At 27.6% G+C, this 11,359-nt stretch overlaps 1 protein-coding gene and 1 long non-coding RNA gene across 2 annotated transcripts in view; one reads left to right on the top strand and one right to left on the bottom strand.

Annotated features, from left to right (window-relative positions):
• LOC107449738 (mitochondrial import inner membrane translocase subunit TIM44) overlaps nt 1-11,359 on the top strand; it is a gene marked incomplete at its 3' end in the record, with an annotated part of 316,808 nt that overhangs the window by 264,605 nt on the left and 40,844 nt on the right.
• LOC139425990 (uncharacterized) overlaps nt 1-11,359 on the bottom strand; it is a 114,232-nt gene that overhangs the window by 99,685 nt on the left and 3,188 nt on the right. The window contains exon 2 of the long non-coding RNA XR_011637204.1: nt 1,948-2,068. This is a non-coding gene — a long non-coding RNA (uncharacterized lncRNA). The remainder of the gene's footprint in view (nt 1-1,947; nt 2,069-11,359) is intronic.

Genomic DNA, 11,359 nt, shown 5'->3' with positions numbered 1-11,359 from the left:
TATTGATACAAAGTAATAAAATAAAAAAAAGGAAAGCATTTTCTTCTCAAATTATTTTTAAAATATCTGCTTTCTGAATATTTCTTTCAAAATATTTAATTTCAAAATATTTCTGTATTTAGGGGGAAGATATAATATTGCGCAATTAAAACTAGAAATTTAACACTTATTTTTTATTTATTTAAACTGATTCATAAATTCTCTGATATGTGGATTCTCTGATTAGGGTTTGAAATTACAAGGCTACAGAGCTGAACATTGGTAGTCGTAAACTCAAAACTGGGTCGGTTGTTCAACAATGGCTATAAAATAAAATCTATCACATAATCACCCTCAGTAATAGCTGCCATAATTCTTAATTAATATGTTTCATAAATCACAAATAAGTAATCTTTAAAATGTAACAGCGTTAAAAATAAACTAATTTAACATTAAAAAAAACTGAAAACTAATTGTCAGCTTCATAACGAAGAATATTAAATGACTAGTGTTGTGGTGTTTTTAAAAAACTTTGTAACCAAAGTTTTTAAAAAAATAGAAATATTAACTTGCTAAAGTTAATATTTTTAGTAGTAGGGTGGTGGAGTCATAGTTGGAATCAAAATCGAGTCAAATAAAATTTTACAGGAATCGGAGTTGTAGTCGGAAAAATGTGCATCTTGTCTGAATCAGGTTGGTTCAAAGTTACGACCTTTATGACGAAAGAAAAAAATGAAGTTTTGATCTTGCGAAAATTATTTAAACAAATATTTATAACTAATATATGAATAAAAACATATTATGACAGTAATTTAAATTATAACTTATCACAAGGGGTTTTTGGTGCTGTTGTAATGAACAATTGAAAAATTACGTAAATTACAAAATTCAATTTATTTAGTTTTTTTTTGTTGAAAAGTTTATTGAAAAAGCAAATGCATCTTTTGTATAAGTTTCCTATTTCCCGAATATTCTCTAAAAATCTTTTTGTAACGAGATCTAGCCTGGCTTTTAGGGCGTTGGGCTCATGTATGAGAGGTCATGAGTTCGATCCTCACCAGCCGAAGACAAAATGGAGACTGGTGCACGTTAAATATATCGCTGTCACTAAGTTCTCTAATTTTCCATAACAAATCAATACCTCCCGGGGTACTGGATCGGAGATTGATCGTGCTCTGGTTCAGGTCAATTACGATGTGCGGATGGATGACGTGTGAATGTGTCCTCCCTGTAAAACGGGATATGACGTATGTGTGCTGCCATCGGATCATCCTCGATGATGTTTCCCAGACCGTTGTCAGGAGTCCATTGTGCATCTCTAGTGCAACGTCAATAAAATAAAGAATGCTTACAAACTTGGCCAGTGTACGAGTGAGGTCTAGCGTTTTTTTTTTTTTTTTAATAATAGTTTTGCGCTGCTTCAATATTTTTGTACAGATACTTTTCGTAAAGTTTTTTTCTTAAACTGTTATGTTGTAATGTGAAATATGATTTTAAATAAATCACCTCTAGTTGTAATCGTGCATAAGTAAATTGAAATTAATATTTACTTAGTAATAATATTGTAGATATTTTCCTAGAATTTTGTGAAAAATTTAAAAGAGCATGCTCGGAGGCAAGCCCTGCATAAGTTAGCAGACATTTCAGCTACCGAAACCTCACAGCCTCAATTTAGACTAACATAGGTTTGTCACCAATCAAAACTACTTTTTGATTATTACCTGATAAAAAACTTCCAAATGCTTTCAAACACTCCAAAAACATATAAATTCGAAATAACAGTCGACATGTTTACGTTACATTGTTATTTATTTAATGTTATTATATGTATTATTACATTATTATTTCATTTATTGTTATTATTTACAAAAAAAAAATTTTTTACATCGTTTTCTTATCCCTTTTTTTCCAGAAGGTACCAGAAAGTTCATGCATATAAATTGTAACGTGAAGATAGGGAATATTTACTTGTAGAGGGCGTCTGTACCTGATGCAAATCCTTTCGGATCAACTTTTCCTCATCAAGAAAGATTTGAATGATCTTTAAGCCTCCTCGGTTTCTTCCACTTGCACAAATGTCAACGCGCACCTGTTGAAATTTTATCACAATGTTAAGGGATCGTATACATATTGCAAAAGAAAATGGACATTATATGACGCACATGAGTATGTAATGCTAGTATGGAGGTTTTCGTGGAATTTAACTCTATTTTAACTATTTGGGTTAGAAGCCGGATTTTATAAAGCAAAATATACAAAAAAAAAGAGATTTAATTTGAAAAAAGATTGAATTTTGCACAGATTGCCTGGTTTTAAGTTATTTTGCAGTGTTCATTAATATAACAGTGCAATGATCGAATATGATAGAGATGCAATGATAGTATTGAGAAAGTATATTTATTGATATCCATTATGAATTGAAGTTGGATTCTATAAAGAAAAAAGAAAAGATATGGAAAAAATAAATTAAATTTGGAAAAATCTTGAATTTATTTCAGTTAACCTACTTTAATGTTAGTTTATAAATTTTATTTCTAAATCGCAAAATAATAAATAACAATAAAAATTTAAGAATTAATAAAAAAAATGTAAATTTTTATTTAGAGATAGGAATTTTTTTTAAACATAAAGATTCTTTCCACATCAAATAAAAGAAAGAATAAAAAAGAGAGAGAGAGAGAGTCGAAAAAAAAATTTCCCAAACGATTTGTAATTTTTACTTTTTTTAGTATCTTTTGGGATTACAATTTTTTAGACAGAACTAAAATTTCACTGGTTAGCTTTATATTAGCATCAGTATAAGTTTTTAAAAAGTTGTCTGTTTTAATTTAATAAATTTTAATTTCATTTATCATCAGGGTTATCTAAACTTTTATCATCAAATATATCTTTAAATGCTGTGAAATTTGAATGAAAAAATTTGCATCTGGTTCAATGGTGAGAAAATTATTTAGATTTTGAATAAATGTTTTTGAGTGTTTTAAATATCGTCTACCCTTGTCCTTTTTCATATGTTCTAAATCAATTTTAAAACGTTTTTCTCAAAACTCTGAAAATTGAGTAAAAAATTTAAATGTTTAGAATATTCTTCACTTTTATTTTTTAGTTTTACAACAATCAAAAGCTTCTATATAATACTAAATAAATTTGAATAAATAAGTTTCAGTAATTTAAATAATATCTACACTTTTTACTCCAATTTTTTAGTGCTTTAAGTAGCGCCTACACTTTTTATTTTGTATGTATGCTAAAATTTAAAGTTTTTAGATTTTTCAAAAATTAAAAGCTTTTTCTTGATCAATATTGTGAAATGCGTCGCATTCTTACATGTTCTAGCATTCGCGGAGGGGAATCCCTAGATTTTTCTCTGTGGTAATAAATTAAAATGTAGAATAATGTTCCACAATTTGCGATTTATGAAATCGTTTGCTTAAAAAGCGTTATCTTTCTCATTTTAATGTGATATTTCTGGATAAAATGAAATATTTGTACACATTTTAGTAAACGAATTATTTTGCCTCCACTGAATGTAAGTTAAACAAAATTTTTAAACTAACTTTGTAAAAAAAAATATTCAAAATTTTTGTTAAGCAAACGATTCCATAAACGTTCTAATTCTCATTTTCAAGCATTTGTTTTTGAATATAATAGACTAAGTCAACCTTCGTTTTTTAGATACAAATAGTTCTTAAACACTTTCTAGTAAATTGGGGGAATTACTTTACTATTTTGATTTTACTACAAGGATATACGAATGCTTTTTTTTACGATTATTGTTTACTAGTAATTTTTTAAGAAAAAAGCAAACGATTCCATAAGCATCGTATTTTTGTAAATCGTTTTTAAATTTCATTTTTAAGCATTTGTATTTGAAAATATCTTGAATTGAACTAACTATGTCAGTCTGCGTTTTTTAGATACAAATAATTCTTCAACACTTTTTAATAAATTAGGTAAATTATTTTACCATTTTGATTTTACTGCAATGATATATGATTGTTTTTTTAACGATTATTGTTGTTTTTAATTAACATTATTTTTTATGTTACTTTTAATAACGATTTCCATTCCATTTTCTTTACATTTCTTAATTTTAATATGCAATTGCTTCTACTTTCGATTGGTGTTTGTATCTTGTAATGTGTTTAGATCTTTGTGTTAAAGTTCTAACATTTTGGTCATTCAAATGCAAAACAAGCTACTTTCAAAGTCAGCTGTTGGAAAGCTTGAAAAAGAAAGAAAATTGTTTGTTTTCCACTTTTTAATAAATGTGCCGCATAAAGAACGGAAAAAGAAGTGAAATTAGAACAAGGATTATTTGTACACAGTTGAGATACTACTTTTGTTATATTGTTTGCGATCTTTTTGAAAAATAAAAACAAAAAAACAATCGGAGGTGAAAGAGATGCGACGTGATCTTGAGAAAAAAGTGCAATGAACCAACTCAAAAGTAAACAATTATGTCCCTGGCATGATTACAGCTTATTTTTCGTGTCACATCTTTTTATTTTATGTATTTATTTTTTGCGATGCCATTTTCCTTCTAATCTTGTTTAACACAAAAATATAAGGTGTTAGAGGAAAACAACGCCCTTTTTTAGTTCGCGTCGTTTCTACCCTCCTTCAATTTGGTTACAAAAAATATGCAGTTGCTATTTTTCACTTTCTCAGAAAACATAAAATATAAATCTATTACTTCTTTTCCGCAAAGAATATGAATTTCGTAATTTGGGTGTAAATGTTTCAGTCAATATATATTAGATTTAAAAATAACTCTCACATTTCTCGATATGGACAAATCTTGATACATCAACGATATTTCAATCTGTCAATTTATTATGCATAAATAAATCACCTTTACTGTAGTCAAAGGCTTTAATTTAATCTGTAAATAATATGCTTCTATTCCAATTGTCGCTAATTACGCAGCTCATTTTTAATCATATAGTTTCTCTGGCGCCAAAACCACGATTGTGTATTCTATAACGTCATAGCGGGATCATGTATATATTGCAAGAAAGAACTTTTATATTGCATGACGTATTTATTTCAGAAATATTGTGTACTTCGAGGTATTTTAAAATCCCATTTCTGTTCTGCATAAAATGAAGAAAAAGACTTTAAAAAAATAATATATATGAAATAGTGAAATCTCATTATAACAATGTCATTAAAATTAAACGTTTTATTCACAATTTTTTTAATTGGTGCTTTTATTTACAATTTGCGCAATTACTCTTCGATGACTGCTCGAAAGCCATAAGCCTTTTTCCAACTAGTTTAAGATCTACTTAAAATGAAAGTCAAATAAATATAATCCTGGGTAATGACAACAAAAAAGAGACTTTAATGAGAAGGCTTAGACTCTCCGCTCTTTTCTTTGTTTACATAATTATTCTTTGAGTGACAATGGCGAGCACTGCGCCACCTTGCGTTAAAGTTTATGATACATAAATATTTAATGTTTATCATCAGTTCTCAAGCTTCTTCCCTTAAATTTTATTCCCAAAATATGTACACATTATAATTCATGATCTCATTTGACTCTAACAAATAAAGAAATAAACAGATTTTCGCCATTTCTTTAAAGAAACTAAAGCGTTTAATATTTGGACCATGAGCTATCATTAATGGCGCTCTACTGTGACGTAACAGAAATGCATATTCCAAAGTTTATTTTTGTTTTAGTTCTGGCTAAGCCAGCTATATCTTTAAAAGGAAACTTTTAGTTGAAGGTGTGAGTTTGCGTTGTTAAAGTAAAAATGCATCATCTAAACATTCTTTATCCTTTGCAAAATCATTTTATAAAATGAATGTAAAACAAACAATATTACGATTTTTGTTAATTCCATGAATTCAATTTAAAAAATAAAATAAAATAAAATGATAAATTTTTTGTCCAACTTGTAGTTAAGATAGATTGTTACCACAGCGCGAACGGATCGAGCCTCTTAACTGTTTTGATTTTATGTTTATGTTTGCTTCATAAGTAAAGTGAGCAAGGAAAGAGGTCCAACTTGTTCCATTGCGTAACGATCGTATTGTGTATTTATGAGGAAGGAAAAACCTCTTCGCTCGCTTTAAAACCGGTTTTTGTTTACATTCAGAGCAAGGAAGTGGCTTTTATGAGGAAAATATTTATGTTTTAGTTTTAAGCTCGTATAACAGTTAACTTAGCTACCTTACAAAGCGAAAATTTGATCAGTGATTTGAAAAAAATGCGTAGCTTTTTTGCGGGCTTTAGCATTAGTGAACATTTATTAATTCTGTGTAATCTGAACATAAGCTAAATTGTTCTTTTATTTGATACCACATTATTGGCAACCTCTTATCTTACAAACCCTTACAATGTCTTGCTTTTGTGATCAGTTACTCTTTAGATCCTTTCAATACCTTACTTTTGATAACCTTTTTATTCCGTTGGCTTTTGCAACGTTTTGCTTCTGGTTATCTAGTAGACTTTATAATAACTCTCACTCGTTAAACTCTTATTCTGTAAATATTTACTAAATTCTTGCTTTTAGTAATCTATTATTCTGGAAACTTTTACAAAAACTTGCCTTTTTTTAGCATCTTATTGTGCAGAAATTTACAAAGCTTTGTTTTTAATAACTTCTTGTTCTGTAGAACTATAAAAAACCATGTTTTTCTTAACCTCTTATTCTGCAGGACTTACTTTTGCTAAGTGAATACCCATTCCAAATTAATTGGATACCTGCAAATGACGTCATCGTTGGTAAATCATGGCATTTGTCGATTCAGAAGCCAATCAGGTCTGTCACACATGCGTTACGTCGCTTGCAGATGTCCAATTAAATCTGATTTTAATCACATGGTTAGGCATAATAACTCCACTTCTTCTCAAGTTGCAAGTCACCAATTGAAATGAAGCATAGTAATTTGTTGGAGAGTTTGTCCCAAAGTCAAGACATTTTGTGTTTCGTCACGAGAGAAATAAAAGATACCTGGTTTTGTTCGTGATAAATGCGTAATTTCATTTCAAGGAATTAAAAAAAAAATTTTTTTTGTTTAACTAATATTTACTGTTTCGTCCACAGATGGCGTTCACAAAAACGTTTGAATTAAAACCAGGTTAAATCGCCTTCCTTTTTTCCCCTTCAGTGACAATTGCTGATGGATTCATATTGTGTTCGCAAATCACACTGCCCACTACGGCGAGCAAACTATGCAGGGTTAATTTGATCCTTCTTACCATATGTCGTTTAGAAATTGGTTAAGAAATATTTTTTTTATTATTAAAACTTGTCTTATATCATGACATGGCAAAAGAAAAGTTATATTAATTCAGCTGAACATGGTTTGTTTTAAATTCAAAGTTAAGAAATTGTTCCGAATGCTAACTTCTTCATTTATGCTGTCAGAAATTACTGATACTCTCGTAGAAAATTTTATTTCTTAACTGGTATTTTTTAGGCTATATTTGGGATATATTTAGGAACTTTTTTTTTAGGTTAAAACGATAAAAGCATTGTTATCACAAAATGCGAGTATTTTTTAATAGGATTTCAGTACATTTGTTTCCGAATTACATTCCTCCTCTTCAAAGAAAAAATTGTTAGATTCAAATTGACGAAATCAAATCTTAAAACCCGTATATCCACTATGTAAAACAACAGTCAATTGAAGTTGTTAAAGTGAAATATTAGTTTTCATGATCAAAACATCTTTAATGTTTCAATAGAAAATTTTCTAATTGTTTGTCTTTAAAGTTCAATAAACGTATAAAAATAATGTTTTATTTAGTTTTAGAGATTAAGTAAGCTATAAAGACGGGTTCATAGAAAGGGGTATAAAGATATTTATTGCTATTTATGTACAGTCCCTAACCAGAGCACCTTACAATCCACACCCAAGTCTGTCGCTCAACCCTGACCTACTTGCAAGAAGAAGATGCGGTTACAGTTTCGATTTTTACCTGTCTACCGATCTTGGATGCGTTTCAAGTCCTTATCTGCGATACCTTTCTTTTCTCATCTTCTGGATATGCGATTCGCTTTTATTTAGTATCAAGACGAGGTCACACTCTTAAAATGTCGAATAAAAAAAGAAGAAAATAAACAGAGGTGGCACTTTTTTTTTTATATAAATGCAAAGTGTGTTTTATTTTATCCGTTACTTTTTTTTAAAATTTTAATTTAGAATTTATTTCAGTTCATTTTACTTCATTCTTATTTCATTTCATTTTATCTCTTTTTTATAAGTAATTTTTATTTTGTTACAGCATTTAATTTAATTTTATTCTATTTTAATTTTTGTCTCATTTCAGTATTTAGTTTTATTTTATTTTACTCTAGTATATATTTTAATTTAATTTTGATACTAAATTGGAGTCTCTTGTGTTTTGCATAGATAATTTAGTTAGTCTAATTTTATTTAAGTGCTTTTTGTATAATTTTAATTAATTTTAATTTAGAACTTAATTTAATTGTGTTTAATTTGATTTTAGCTTCATTTTATCTCGTTTTACCGTTTAATTTTAATAATTTTTTTTAGTATTTTATTGTCCTTCAATATTCTGTTTAATTTTATTTTGAAAGATATTTCATTTAATTTTATTTTAGTGGGTAATTTAAATTTTCTATTTTAATTTAGGATTCAAATTTTATACATTTTATGTTTTGTGCAATTTCTATAGGAGAAACAATATAAAAAAATTGGAAAGCATATAATTATCGGCATATTTTTCCGGTGGTGAGACCAATATTTGATTCAAAATTTTTTATATATCCGTTTATTTATTACAAATAAACTTAAAAATATTTTCATACAAAAATTATTATTTTTTATTACACATGCAGTTTTTAGAAAAATTAAAATTAATCTTATTAAAAAATACTTTATTTATTATTTTTTTTTTTAAAGAACCCAACAGAATTGAACTTCATATATTATTCAGATTCATCTTTTTACTATGCCTTCATGTATAACACCTTAAAAAACAGTTTTTAAAATGCAATGTGTTTGAAAGTTATTTGAAATAGACCGAATTACATAAAAGAAATATGTATTGATTGTCTGATAGATCTGAAAATTTGAATTTTCAGTTAGTTGCCAATCGCTGGCAGACTCAAAATAAGCAGCTTTCTTTTGCTTGGATAAAATTGTATTTTTAAAAGAAATTATGCTAGAAGTAATCTGCTGCAGCTATAAAAAAAAACTAATTCCACTCTAAAAGTAATATAAATACGTGTAATTAAACATACAGTCACCGTGCAAGAAAATTCAATGCGCAATAAAAAAAAATAATAGTAATAAAATTAAAATATTACGATAAAAAGAAGAACGATGGGAAAAAGCTACTGGTTGTTTATTTAATCTAAATAACCATTTGTTTACTTTATTTGTTTATTAGCATTTATTTATTTATAATTTATTTTTTTTGCTAACTTGCCGCGCAGCGAGTGTTTGTTTTCAGGTCTAGCAGAAAAGTATAAAAACAGTCAAATACCTAAAAAATACACGAGTCAAATATTTACAATGTATGTATTTAATGATACTAAAACTGACCCTCAACCTACTAGGTGGGGAAAACTTCGAAATCTTGAGTAGGAACCCTTGTTTTCTATATTGCACATTTGAATTCTTCAGAAATTAATACCCCGCTTACAGACATAGGTTGTATTTTGGTTTACAAACAGGAAACAAAACGATTTAAGGGTACAAGGTATTTTGAATAGAGACATTTCAAACAATGCACATAAGGTGGAAGAAATTAAAAATAGACACATTTTATAGTTTGAAAGATCTGGTGTTCTGAACCTCGATCCCATACCTTGGAGTTCAGGCGGAGGAATCTAAACTAGTTAGCTGTTTTTAGTTACCCTTGAAGGTCAGATTATTCTAGACTAGTTAATGAAATAACTACGGAAAAGAATAACGTACACACTTCTACTTAAAAAAGTAGAATATATCATTTAATATTTGGACCTAGCTTTTAAAAAGTAGCATGAAAGCTACCAATCTTATAAACCAAAGCAACTGATGCCTTAATTTAGTAACTTAATTCACTAATATACAAATATCTAGATTAACTAGTTATTTTTTACTTACCAGCCAATTTTAATTTAGACTTATTAGTGAAATAATGATAATAAAAAAACTAAAAAGTAAAATTGCATTTGAAATAAAATCTACGTTATCATTGTATCTTGCTTTAAAAAAAGAACACAAAATCTCCTATTCAAACTAATCAACGCAGCTGTCTATAGCTAGCTTAAATCTGTACTATCTAATTATATTTTACTTACCAGCTAATTTTAATTTAGACTAATTAGTAAAATAACGATACAAAAAAACTAAAAAGTAAAATTGCATTCGAAATAAAATCTACGTTATCATTGTGTCTTGCTTTTAAAAAAAACACAAAATCTCCTATTCAAACTAATCAACTCAGTTGTCTATAGCTAGCTGAAATCTGTGCTAACTAATTATATTTTAGTTATTCGATAATTTTAAATTAGACTAATTAGTAAAACAACGATAAAAAAAACTAAAAAGTAAAATTGCATTTGACATAAAATCTACTTTATTATTGTATCTTGCTTTAAAAAAAAGAACACAAAATCTCCTATTCAAACTAATCAACGCAGCTGTCTGTACTAACTAATTATATTTTAGTTATTCGATTATTTTTTATCTAGACTAATTAGTAAAATAACGATTAAAAAAACTAAAAAGTAAAATTGCCTTTGAAATAAAATCTACTTTATCATTGTATCTTGCTTTAAAACAAAAGAACACAAAATCTCCTATTCAAACTAATCAACGCAGCTGTCTATAGCTAGCTGAAATCTGCACTAATTAATTATATTTCAGTTATTCGATAATTTTAATTTAGACTAATTAGTAAAATAACGATAAAAAAAACTAAGAAGTAAGATTGCATTTGAAATAAAATGTACTCTATCATTGTATCTTGCTTTAAAAAAAAAAAGAACACAAAATCTCCTATTCAAACTAATCAACGCAGCTGTCTATAGCTAGCTGAAATCTGTACTAATTAATTATATTTTAGTTATTCGATAATTTTAATTTAGACTAATTAGTAAAATAACGATAAAAAAACTAAAAAGTAAAATTGCATTTGAAGTAAAAATCATTGTATCTTGCTTTAAAAAAAAGAACACAGAATCTCCTATTCAAACTAATCAACGCAGCTGTCTATAGCTAGCTGAAATCTGTACTAACTAATCATATTTTAGTTATTCGATAATTTTAATTTAGACTAATTATTAAAATAACGATAAAAAAAACTAAAAAGTAAAATTGCCTTTGAAATAAAATCTACTTTATCATTGTATCTTGCTTTAAAAAAAGAACACAAAATCTCTTATTCAAACTAATCAACGCAGCTGTCTAT

The sequence above is a fragment of the Parasteatoda tepidariorum genome, chromosome 7 (genome assembly GCF_043381705.1).
Source record: "Parasteatoda tepidariorum isolate YZ-2023 chromosome 7, CAS_Ptep_4.0, whole genome shotgun sequence".
NCBI lineage: Eukaryota > Metazoa > Arthropoda > Arachnida > Araneae > Theridiidae > Parasteatoda > Parasteatoda tepidariorum.
The sequence above is the reverse complement of the archived record's forward strand: the minus strand, read 5'-3'. Positions and strand labels throughout refer to the sequence as shown.